A 12888-nucleotide genomic window follows, 5' to 3' on the forward strand; every position below is an offset into this window, starting at 1 on the left:
ACCACACTGTTGTTCATTCTAGAAGACTAATATTAATTCACATGGGGAAAAAAAAAGGCCAGTAAGCAAAACATGTTAACATGACCCTGTCACTATACAGCATTAAACACCAACAGATGAGTCATCATTTAAAATTTAGACTTCTGTCTCCCTAGTATCACAGCAACACCTATCCATAACAGTCTTGTTACCTTTTGTTAAAGATACAGGAGAACGAAGGAAAACTTTCAAAGCCTTGAAGATGTAAAAGGTAAGTGAAACTTTCCTGAAGACCTCATTTATTTCTGTTCCTTTTAGCTAAAGGACATCTGAGGGGGAACAGATGGACGGACAATCTTTCAGATGGTACTAACTGTTCTTTGTTCTACTTTATCTGAGTTGAACCTTGGTTCTGCTTCTTTGAAAATAACTGGGGTACACACAGAAGGAGAAAGAGTGCTAAAAACACAGGACTGTTACTGGTGTTTCCATATTCAAATTGACTCTTGGAGAAATTCAGGGGAAGCACAGAATAGTGACAGCTACTCCAACATCTGGCAAAATGCTGCCCGCTTTAGACTTCAGTTCTTCTGACTCGGTCACAGGTCACAGAAGTACTGACAAGACACAGTCTTTGTTTGGGGTCTTATACCTGTTTGCTTTTCTGCTTATATAAATGTAGGATGTTTTCTGTAAAATGTTTTTTGCTTCTATAAATGTAAGACAGTCAGAGGTGGAAGCCATCATGAGAGCTGTACAGCAACAATGTAAATTAAATGAATTCCTGCTTTCAAAGCCATAAACAGGAAAAGAAACCTAATAGAGGTATTTGCTAAACAGCTCCCTGAATAGGCCATAGCATGGAAATTAAAAATACCACATTATCTATATATGCTCATAAGGCAAAACTTGTACTGAAGCCAACTACACACTTAAGTTAAACAAAGAAAACACAGCAAGTAAAACTCTACTAGTTATCAAATACATAAAAAATGGGAATTAAGGTCATTTTGAGACTTTATTCAGCTCCTGAATGCATTTATTCCAAAACTATTTTGCAGAAGTTATTTCCTGTTGCTCATTAGTTAACTACACCTCAAATTTCAGCACTTCAGCCCACAAGGAAATAAAGTGTTCCACATCTACTCCCCTTTAGCACCAACTGTGTACAAAACAGTGCCCGATCAATCAGAGAAGGATGACTGAGTGCAGTGGTGAAGAGAGGAGAGGACAGAGGGAAAAGAACAAGAGAACGTGCCGCGAGAGCTGCTTAAGGTTGCATTCCTGACCATGTTCCTTTCATCTCCCAAAATGTTCAGTTTAAAATCCCTATCATGGATACTGCCACATCCTCTCCATTCTGAGCACTAACAGCAAACTGTTCATCAACCACTGCCTGCTTGGACACAGAGCAACGTAACTGAAAGATGGTTGCTCAGAGGTTGCATTTTAGACAGCCCATGGCAAACCCAGTGGAAAAATGATCTGTATATTTTGTAAAGCTGTAGTTCACAAAGCTAGAGTGGCACCAAGTGGTGAGCAGCTGAACTTGGATCTTGTTATGTATATTTTTGCAGTCATACAACAAGCCACACTTGCCATAGTAGGAGTTAAAATAAATGGCTCAGCAGTTTGCTTCTACGAGGGAGCCTAGATTTATTAGAAATCCTATTTCACACATTCACACATTAACAAGGGATAGAGCCTCCCATAAAACACTCTTAAGTGATTAAGAGTTGAGAATAAGTTGACAAAAAGCATATGACTGTCAGTAATGAGCAGAAAGTGATAACGTGTCCTGATTTTTATCATCAGATGCAGTCAGAATCTTTATCACACCATTTGACTAACACTTAAAGCTAACCCATCTTCCACGTTACAGCTATTACATCCCTTGCTGTTTTCTCAAGGAAGCACCCATGTATTTATTTGCCTCCCTTCAAACACTTAAGATGTGTGCATGCCTCCCCTCCCATCCAATTCTTAAAAATATCCTTAAAAATATCTTGCACGTTGTTGCTTCTCTTCACAGCTCGCAAACAAAAAACAAGACAAAATACTGTGTACCATCAAAGATCATGTCAGGAAAAAGATTTTTCCCTGTAGTTAGTTGTAATAATCATACTCTTCATCCTACTTCTCCCTACAATATGCCAGGTTTCTAATCAACCCTGGAAAAACACAAGAGGAAAACAGATGAGTATGTCAGGAACAGAAAAAGAAAAAAAAAAACAAAACACGACAGCAACAAGCAAAACACATACACACACCTTATTCCTGTGCTGTGAACACAGGAGACTGTTTTCATTGTGCATTTCTACCAGTTAACACCATATATGAGCCGTTACCCAAGCAGCTGATGGAAGCACACACTCACAAAGAACAAAGTACTGGGTGTCCCAATCTGTGGGCTACTTTGGCCCAGATTTTCAAAAAGTGAAAAGAAATTTCACCAGTATAACTAAATAAGAAAATATAGTATAGTTACAGTAACTAGTACACCTAATAAGAAATAAGAATTTTCTCTCGTATAACTTCTAAGTTGTTGTCCTAGGAACAGTAACTAAATCAAGTCTGAGTATCCTTATGAGCATGAAAAAGTTACTGTGATACCATGACCAGATCTTTAGAAGAAGAAAAGCTTTGTGGAGCTAGAGACAGGAGCAGTTACGCATTTGACTAATGACTTCAATATTTACAGGCAGGGAGAAGAGATAAGCTGAAAAAAATGGAAACTTATTAAACCCGACCTTTGTTGTACACCACCCACCACAGTAACGATAGGCAGGTTTATACACAACATACTTGTAAAGATGAACACCCAACAGTTGGGGTGAGACTTCGGTAATTTCAAAATCTAGCAAAGGCTCAGAGGTTCAAGAAGCCACAGAAGTCCCTGAAGCTCTTGACCTCTTTCAGTTGTGGAGGCTGTAAGCAATCTCAGTCTTCACTTTAGGAGTCAGATGACACAACACCCGAGCTATGAAAATCTTCACTAAACAAAGCCACTAAACGCCTTGGGATTTTTTCATTATTATTATTATTTTTAAATTAAATATCAGGTGGTCACATTCTGCGTATGAAAGTCCTGACTGCAAATAAATGCTCTGTCTATAAACTCTACTTTCTTACTTTTAAGAGATGGTAGCAATGTTGCTCTACAGATTAACACCAACTAACTTCTGATTCCAAAGCAAGTGATGCATCAAGTCTTTGTATCATTTCCCTCTGAGGGGTAATTAATGGATATTTTGCAAGCTGCTTGGAGATCCTCCAATATGTGGGGTTTTCTCCCCTACATGCAGTGCAATGTCAAACAGTCTGTTAGTGTTACACAGGTAACTTCTGTAAGATTTTTCATACATCACCTGACAACCTCATGCTTAAAATCAAGCCTTAGTAAGACTAGTCACATCTAAGGCACCACCACCTTCACTTCCTCACATACTCAATAGCTTCCTCTGTCCAAGCTTGAAAATAACTTAAAGAATGAGTTTTGCAGACAACCATGCTGCATGGAAATACCTAGTTGCTTCTCTGTCTCCTCCAAATCCAGCCATTTGCCCAATTTCACTACCAAAACAGTTGTATGCTTCAGTGATAAAATATTTGGTGATAAGTTATCAGCTACATATAGTGTATTTAAACCCAAAACAAGCACCTAATCTGAAGAGCCATACTTCCTACTAATTGATATTATGTGAATTTCAAAACTACGAAGTAATACAAGTGGGTTGTCTACAAAATACACAAATACTGCAGGTACTTATATTTTGGTCATTTTGATGGATAGGGAAGATACAAAACTATCTGGGCATTCAATGAGTTCAGTATACAGCCGTTTTTATTAGACAGAAGGACAGCCAGGCTTCCTTGGAGAAGTAGAAACTCACATCATGTTGTTCAGTAGTGCTCATCTCCTTGGAGACAGGACCACTGGTAGGCAAGTGCTTGGGAATAAAAAAATGTACCTAGCAGTTTATTGTAAATAAGTTGCACATTATATTTCAGTTTGAATTCACTCATGTTTATCCTGTGATCAGTGGTTTAGGATGAACAGCAGACTAACAAAGACTGCTTTCTTAAATGAGTATCTAAAATCAGATTTTTGTTGGATAGAATCTAAACAGCAAGGGGAATATTTAACCATCTTAGAAGAAAATCCATAGATAAACCACCACTGGTTGCAGATGGCAGAACTAATCATCTTTATCACCTCCTCTTTAACTCGGGCTTTTAACAGAATGTTTTGTCTAAATATCTAAGTATCAGAATATCCTCTGATCACAGTTTCTTGATAACTGAGCTTTAATAATGCCAAAGTGTTGGTATTTAGATTGCTTAGCAGATACAACTTGTGCCACGTTCATCCTTTCATAGTGAGGAAGTAGTCTACTTAAAGTAGCCATGCAAATTTAGCAGCATCTTCCATCACAGCTGGTAATATTTACTCAAGAAAATAGTAATTCTGATGGAGACTGCTATACATTTGATAATTACCAATGATGACCCCCCTTGAGGTCAGGCTGCATATTTATTTTGGCATATTTCTGGCCATATACAATATTTCTCAATTAACATTTTATGGTTCCCTTCAAAGTTCAGTGTACATATTCATCCACCAACGAGGAATTGACAACTGCATCCCAAAACATTTATTCATCTAAATCATGAATGTGAACAGTGTGTTACATGTGGTGTACATAGCTCATCTTTTGCACCTTTAGTTATTAATTGCTGTACAAATAAAAGATTCTCTGTTAATATCCACTTTGCACTGAGATAAATGACAATGCAGAGAGCACAGTACAGCACACTGAAAGGGCTCATTACAGTTACTGCTGTCATAAATGACCACGTTTGGTTTTATTTAATTTGCTTTCTGAGAGCATTACAACTGGCTAAAATATCCTAAAGGCCACTAATTATCCTTCTTGACAGAAGAGAATTACAAGGAATTTCTCCCAAGTCCTTTTACTTCTCCTAGTTCTGTCTAATCACTTGGTACTTGTCTGCAAATAGATTTAGTCTCATACATAGTAATAATGATGACAGATGTTTTTCTGCCAGTCAAACTTAACATTCAATCTTGGGTTGATTATTATGAGTAATCTAAATTTCCTCCATAATTAAGGCTGCAACTTTGTTCCCATTAAAAAGTTCAATTTTGACCTCCCACTCGCATCCATTAATGAAGGAGAACTTCAGTGGTATGTGAGAACTGTGGCATAAGAATTTTCCTTCTTGTTCAGAGTAAATCGGAGTTTCCTTCTTCAATTTATGGCAGTGCATTATAGATATTGCCATCTGTCAGTTATCTGTCACTTTATTGAAGGGAGAGAAGGAAGCAGAAGGAGAAAGTTATATAACTTTACTGGACTCAAGTAACGTCCTCATGCACAAAACTAAAGCTGAAACAGTAAAGTCTGACTTTAGATGTAATTGACAGCTCCTTTCCTAAGATCAGGATTGGACCATGGGCTCTTAAGTAACAGGCAACAAACAAGCACTACAGCTGTCTTCCCCATACTTTGCCTCATTAAAACCAACAATCTTCCTCTAAGAAACAAAAATCCTAACTCCATCAGTAAGGGGACACAATAAAAAGCAGGAAGCTTTCCTAACACAGCAGAACTGATTTGGATGAGTTGCATGTAGTTCAATGACAACTCCTTTATGGTGTTCCAATATTAAAAGTGTTCAGATTTCTAAAAATTCCTCTAACCTCCACTTTTGGGCAGTTCGTTACAAAGAGAAGAAAGGCAATAAGACATGGCTTAATGGATTTATCTACTCAAGATCTAATACACAGGGCAATGTTTTGCTACCCAGAGTCCAATTTTAAAAGTTATTAAGATTTTAATAGGCTCACTAGATCTGTATGTTGACTCTGACAACCTAATTTAGGCTCAGTGGCAGTTTCAGAGATGCTGCATTAGCTGTTGGAGCTGGCCAGTTTGAATAAACTCCTTTCTTTAGGAGAGCCTCAAAACAAAACAAACTCTTGAGAAGTGCTGAGATTAAACCCTTTGAAAACAGCTGTGGGATGTGAATAGGCTTTGTAGAACCATGACCGATATTCAATTTCTAAACTGAACTGTATTTATCATGCTGCAGAGAAGGCACCAAAAGAATTGCCTTTCTGAACAATGTTAGGAAAAACATTTTTTTTCTTCTTACCACATGCGAAAACTTTGAATAACAGAAGGAAGACAAATACAGTTTGAGGAAGCTGTAGATGAAGAAATCTGTCTTTATAAAAAACTAGTCACAAGTTGTGGAATGAAATCATCAAAAATCACAGTCACTTTTCGGTCAGAACTTGAGTGACAAGCCACTGAAGCGATTCCCATGCAACTATTTTTTTTTTTTTCCTCCCCGATGAAGGTCAAAAAAAAAAGGAAACATCAGTTTCTTTTCTGTTGTTTTACTGCCTGAAGTTTTTCCTCTACATCATCTATTTTTATCTTGTCAGGAACAAAAAGAGGACAAAAGTGAAATAAAGTCTCAGTACGAACATTTCCAGAGCAGTATATTTAATGCTAGTAATTATTTATTTAGTGTTAGCGATAACTTAAGCTTACTAATGAGCAACTGATGTTGTTCCTTAGCTACTGAAAACATTTAAGCATATTATTTAATAAAATAGAAGCCTAAGACCACTCATTTACTACAGGATAGTCTCATTAGGAGTCTTCCTAGATGCTCGTTAGCAGCATGAGCATTTCTAGCTCAGGCTCTGGAAAATAAGAAATGCCAAAACACTTGACCACTAACTTTCTTCTATCAGCAGCTATTAGCTTTTCCCTTAAGAACCTTTGGACAGTTCTAGAAAGACAGCAGATGAAACAACTGGAAGTTGGACCTTATTTTCCAAGTGCTCCGTACCACCCCACACAAAATGGATCATGTTCTGGTAACACAAGGCATAGCAAGCTCCTTAGTAAATGCTAATACAACCGTTTCTACCTAAACAAAATGCAAATGCGTGCCAAAAATGTTAAGTCCACAATGCTGGCACCAAACAGGTGAAGGCTCAGTTGATAGGGCCCAGCCACCAGGGGCATTCTCTGCTATCCTTCATTTGGCACAGCAGACCATTAACAGCTACGGGTGGTTTGAAGGAGATTTCTTTTCAACAATGTCAGACACTGAACCTGTTGAAGAGTGATTCAATGCTGTGGGCTTCTAGGCCATCCGAAATAATTCAAGAGCTGTCTTCTTACCTTGAGCACTTGGGTCTAACCCAAGTCTTGAGTCTTCTTAGTGTTTATGCATCACTATACAATCCTCAATTTATATTTTGCAGCCAATACTTTCCATCTTCATCCCATTAGTTGCTGTCACCAAGTTCACATCCCTTTTAATGGTTTAAGAGCATCTTCTTCAGGATGCTTGCATATAACATTCATTCCCAAATGAAGTGAAGGAACCAGTATTTTTCCCTTTTTTGCCTTTGTTACTGTCTTGACTTTTCAAGAGAAAATAAAACATCTATGCATCTGTATTATACACCAAAAAGAGTAACACAGCATTAGCAGCTGGGGCTGATATACCCAGTTAGATGCAGTTATTTTATTCCCATGTTTTCATTTGATCACAGACCAATTAATACCAGTAAGAGTATTACAAACTCCTGAAGAAGGCAGTTAAAACATCACATGACATTCAATGAAGGTTCTTCCTAAACACCCAATGAAATTGGATCCAAAGTACACAATTACTGCACCTTCTAAAGCTCTGCTTAAACATATATCCTGCAAACTCGGGATTGTCTGATCCAGCATTTCCCTGAAGCCTGCTAAGCTTTTGGCCTCAGTGAAATCTTGCTGCTCATTGCTGCTGTAGTAATGCCTCGTTTTTCTCTTCAGTCAAACAATTGCGTTCTGTTTTTTATTACTAAACCCATAATTTTTAGGCATCAAGACCTTGATTTTATGCTGTTTCCTTATTGTTTTGAGTATTTTTTTTTTTTTTTTTGCAACATTTGTCTTAAAACATAGCACTGGCATTCTCTTCTGTACAGCAAAATAGGCTGAGAACTGATACTTCACCAGGAAGGGCAGGGCACAGCCCACCACAAGGGAACTGCCTTTGGGGTGCCCTCAAAGGGCAGAATCTGCCGGGTTGCATCACAGCCTATGTCAGTCGAACCAAAGTCCCACCACAATAGATGGAGGCCTGGTGATCCCCCTCACCCCATGAATCTCCAGCGCACCCCAGACTCACACCAGAGATACAGGGAACAAAAGGAATGCAAGTGCTGAACAAATGCTAGGACGACAAAGTGCCAGGCACAAGCTGAGCCTAAGCTCACCACAAGAATTAGATTCACATTTATCTGGTTTGAAGGGACTGAATACGGCTTAAGAAGAGGCACAAAGCAATCCCCTACTCTCGTCAGTCAACCAGAGGCCCAGGGCCCCCCCCACCACTTACAGGGAGGCCGCCATGTAGCCCAGCGTCAGGCCCGGCCCAAAGGGCAGCTCACAGCACACAGGCAAGAGCCTATTTTAGCTTTATTTACACCTCCCATGAGGGACCACTTGATTAGTCTTGGAATCTAGCGCATCACAACTTTAACACTTATATTTAGATGGCTTTTATGCAGAGCTCATAAAAACCCCTGCCTTTTCTTCACGCCTTCTTAGCTGCTGGTACTAAGGTTTCTGCTATCTCTATAAGTTTACCATGCATATACTGGAATAGGAATTCTTCTCATTTCACCCACAAGCCCACAGGTGAATTCTATTCACCACAGCATAAGACTAACACACTCACCTAAGATTACCTGATTTTTCTAGAAAATTGTTGCTTCATGAGAAGTGTATTGTCAGCACATGTCAGCAGCTGGCAAGACTATGATACAACAACTCCAGAGTTAGCTCCAGCCTGAAACACATATATAGTAATGGTGATTACCAATAAAACTTGGTAATGCCGACTTTCAGTCAAGTGACCCATCAGTGGGACTGCTGCATTATCACAGACAAAAGAAGAATAGAAAGATTGATGTCTCAACAGTGGCAGCCCAGAAAAAAGCATTAGCCATCCTGTAACATCAAATACAAGGATGTGCAGATTCCCTGAGACCCACAATGGAAGTAATGGGAGATTTAAATAAGCAGGTACCAACTTGTTCAGCAGCGAAGGGACAGCTCCATCTTAGTTATCAATCACACAAAAAACAAGCCACACCAAAGGCCTGTCCCTCTGCAGCCCATGGAGTACCATGGTGGAGCAGGGTTCCACGCTGCAGCCCATGGAAACCACGGTGGAGCAGGTGGACCTGCACTGACCGGCTGTGTAGACCCACCACATCCCACACCTCACCTCTGTGAAAAGCATATTTAAGAATAATCACAATATATTCTTACTTTACAATTATAACAATCTCCACAAACTTCACTAACATTGAAAAGAAAAATAACTCCCCACGCCAAAATAAACTTAACATCTTCACAACACCGATGAGGTGGACAATTTACACACACACCACCCCTCATCTCTTCATTACACTAACATAAAACATATTCCTCACAGTTACTGCTTTCTTAAATTCTTCACAATTATTACATTCATAACAATCATCCAGTCCATGTTTTGCCTGTTACTTCTCTCAACTATCATCCTTATCTCAAATTCCTCGATCCCCACGTTGGGCACCAAAAAGGACTGTGGTGGTTTTATTCGGGTGGGCAGCCAAGCACCACTACAACCGTTCTCACTCCCCCTCATCAATGAGAAACAGGGAGAAAATATGATGAAAAGGGCTCAAGGGTTGAAACAAGGACAGGGAGATTGTACAGTAATTATTGTGACGGGCAAAGCAGACTCAGCATAGGGACATATTCAGATTTATTGCTTATTACTAACAAGCTAGAGAAGTGAGAAACAAAGGAAAGAAACCAAAAGCACCTTCCCCCCCATCCACCCTCTTCCACCTCCTCCCCCCGAGCGGCGCAGGGGAATGGGGGAACGGGGGTTATGGTCAGTCTACAGCACTTCTTCTCTGCCGCTCCTTCTCGGTCCCTCTCATCCCCTGTGCTGTGGGGTCCCTCCCACGGGATGCTGTCCTTGACGAACTGATCTGGCATGGACTTCCCACAGGCAGCAGCTCTTCCAGAACTGCTCCAGATATGGGTACGTAGCACGGGGTCCATCCCTCAGGAGAAAACTGCTCCAACCTGGCTCCCCTACGGGCAGCAGCTCCTGCCAGATCACCTGCTCCTGCGTGGGCTCCTCTCCACGGGCTACAGCTCCGGCCCGGAATCTGCTCCGGCAGGGGTCTTCCACAGGCGGCAGCCTCCGTCCATGCAGGGCCACCTGCTCCACTGTGGTCTCCTCCACGGCTGCAGCGTGGAACCCTGCTCCACTGTGGTACTCCATGGGCTGCAGGGGGACATCCTGCTTCACCATGGGCCTCACCACAGGGGACTTCTGCTCCGGCGCCTGGAGCACCTCTCCCCCTCCTTCTTCACTGACCTTGGTGCCTGTAAGGCTGTTTCTCACTCCTCTCATTCTCCCAGCTGCTGTGTGGCACACAACTTTTTTCCCTGTCTTAAATATGCTCTCAGAGGCACAAACAACATCACTTACTGTCTTGGCTCTGGTCAGCAGTGGGGCCCTTACCTTACATGGGGCAGCTTCTAGATTCTTCTCACAGAAGCCACCCCTATGGCCCCCAGCTACCAAAGCCTTGCCACATAAACCCACTGCAAAGCCAAACACTTATTCACATATTAGAGATTTGGCTTAGTCCCCCAGACACTCTGGCGCTCCAAAGACACCAAGTCTCTCCCCAAAGCACAAGGATTTGTATCGCCCACTTACTACTCTCCATCCCTATAAAAAGAAATTAGAATTCATCAGCAAATTCAAGAGCTCTGTGAAGTCCCTCTGAACAGACAACACTTTATTAACCTAATCAAAGTATCTCTGTATCCACACATTTCAATTCAACACTACATTTTACCCTCCTCCTTTCAGCACTGAATCACAACTACGTTCACCTTGGTTTCCCAACACTACAGCTAATCCGAATACACCAAGCCCACTCAACAGCACTGCAGTATTCAGTAATTTCCTTTCCTCTTGCTTAAGTGTTATGACACAAGTAATACAAGTAAATCATACATCCCAAGCCAACCAAAATGATGCAGCAGAACAGCATCACTGCACTATACTTACACAGTTCTAAACCAGACTGGTAGTTTGGCTAAGGGCAGTAAGCTATGTTGATGATGTCAGTGAAGAGACACGCAAATAAGCAAGCAATCCTGATTCTAATGAAAGTTTTTAGACCTCATACTACTGTCATTACTGTCATGAAACCACTTTAAAAAAAATATCATCTTCAAAGCGCAAGACATCAAGTACTTTTAACATGGCTTTGAAATACTTCTTAGATGGGAAATGACCCAGGCTTGTGTTTCAGGCAATACCCATCTGTGTGCACACAGCACATCTTGAAGATTTTTGTATAAATCAGTGAGAAAGGATGGCAACAACCCATTTTATCATCACCTGTGTGGAGCAGATACCTCCCAACTGTGGAAGTGGTGCATATTAAGCAGCAGTAGATAATCTGCATTTCAGAGCACCGCAACATCTCAGCATGGCAACAGCTACGTTAAGGCAAAAGAGCTTTGCAGCAACAGCAGGTGCATGCCACTGACAAACACATCACGAGCAGCCCATAAGCCTGAGTTAATACTACCACTCTAGAATTCAGCCTGTGAGCTCATATCTAAGAAATTAGTATAAAATCAAGTTCAGAACAAAGCACTGCTACAAAAGAGATATTTTAAAGCAGCTGACTACTCTGCAACAATCACAATATGTCTTTTGAAACACTTTATCAACCTAATTAGTAATCTGGATCATTATCATGAAGATGAAAAGAATACATGTATTACATACACAAAACACATACATACAGATTGACTTTTAAGCCCTATACAAGTTACCCATCACAATTAAAGTCATTCACTGTAGAAAACTGCTATATACATATATATATATGCATGTATATATACACACATCAGGCTAATTATTTTGCCTTTTTCTTTAAAAAACAAATGGGCACACTGCTGCTAGTGGGCAAATCCTCATCATACATTATATCACATTTACTAGCAATTTTGATGAAAACTACAGGTGGAGACAGATTATAATGGGAACATCTAATTGAAATTCATCTCCATTTTGCTTCAGATTGAAGACATGCTGCTTGAGCCCTGAAACATATTCAATTTCATTCAAATTGTATGCAGATTTTCAGGCAAAAACAAATTTAAAAAAAAAAAAGTTTCATAGTCCTAGAAGAGTTCAGACAGTACTACAAATGCTTTATAACTGTGTTTTAGGCATCTGTATACTCTTCTTTAGTTTTCAACACTCCCAGCTTTTCTAGTTCTACAAAGCCTCCTTACCGAGGCAGGCAAGAAGGAATACAAATCCCACAGAGGTCTATCCTTTGACAAAAGTTTGACAGCTTCCACTGACGTGTCAAGTCACTGGAAGTCCTTGTGGATTCACTGGGACATTAGCTGTTCAGTATGGTTCCCTCCAACACATTGCCATCAAAACAGACAACCTATCTTTCACCATTCAAAAAAAAAAAAAAAAAAAAGCATGACTCCAAGTTGCAGTGGTTAACGTGCTGCACCCCCAGTTCTGTTTCTTGAGTTTTGCAAATGAGAAGACTGAAAATTGCCAATTACACAGAAGATTTGGAGGGGGGTAAAGCACATGACAAAATGATTTAATTTAGATACAATCCAGAAATCTAGTGTTACAATAAAGTTACAGTAAATCTCATTTTAGTAACTGTCCAATACCACACAAGACATCTGAAGCACTACTTGTAGCAAATAGTAGCTAATATGGCTTTTCCTCCTCTTGCTA

At 40.2% G+C, this 12888-nt stretch overlaps 1 long non-coding RNA gene across 3 annotated transcripts in view; it reads right to left on the minus strand.

Moving 5' to 3' along the window:
- Window positions 1–4611: 4611 nt before the first annotated feature.
- LOC137864499 (uncharacterized) overlaps window positions 4612–12888 on the minus strand; it is a 33018-nt gene continuing 24741 nt past the window's right edge. For 2 of the 3 annotated variants that reach the window (XR_011101525.1, XR_011101526.1), the window contains 2 exons: window positions 8761–8871; window positions 4612–7481 (listed from right to left, as the gene is read on the minus strand). This is a non-coding gene — a long non-coding RNA (uncharacterized lncRNA). The remainder of the gene's footprint in view (window positions 7482–8760; window positions 8872–12888) is intronic. The other variant, XR_011101527.1, reaches the window with a different exon arrangement.

Source organism: Anas acuta, chromosome 14, assembly GCF_963932015.1.
Source record: "Anas acuta chromosome 14, bAnaAcu1.1, whole genome shotgun sequence".
NCBI classification, from domain to species: domain Eukaryota; kingdom Metazoa; phylum Chordata; class Aves; order Anseriformes; family Anatidae; genus Anas; species Anas acuta.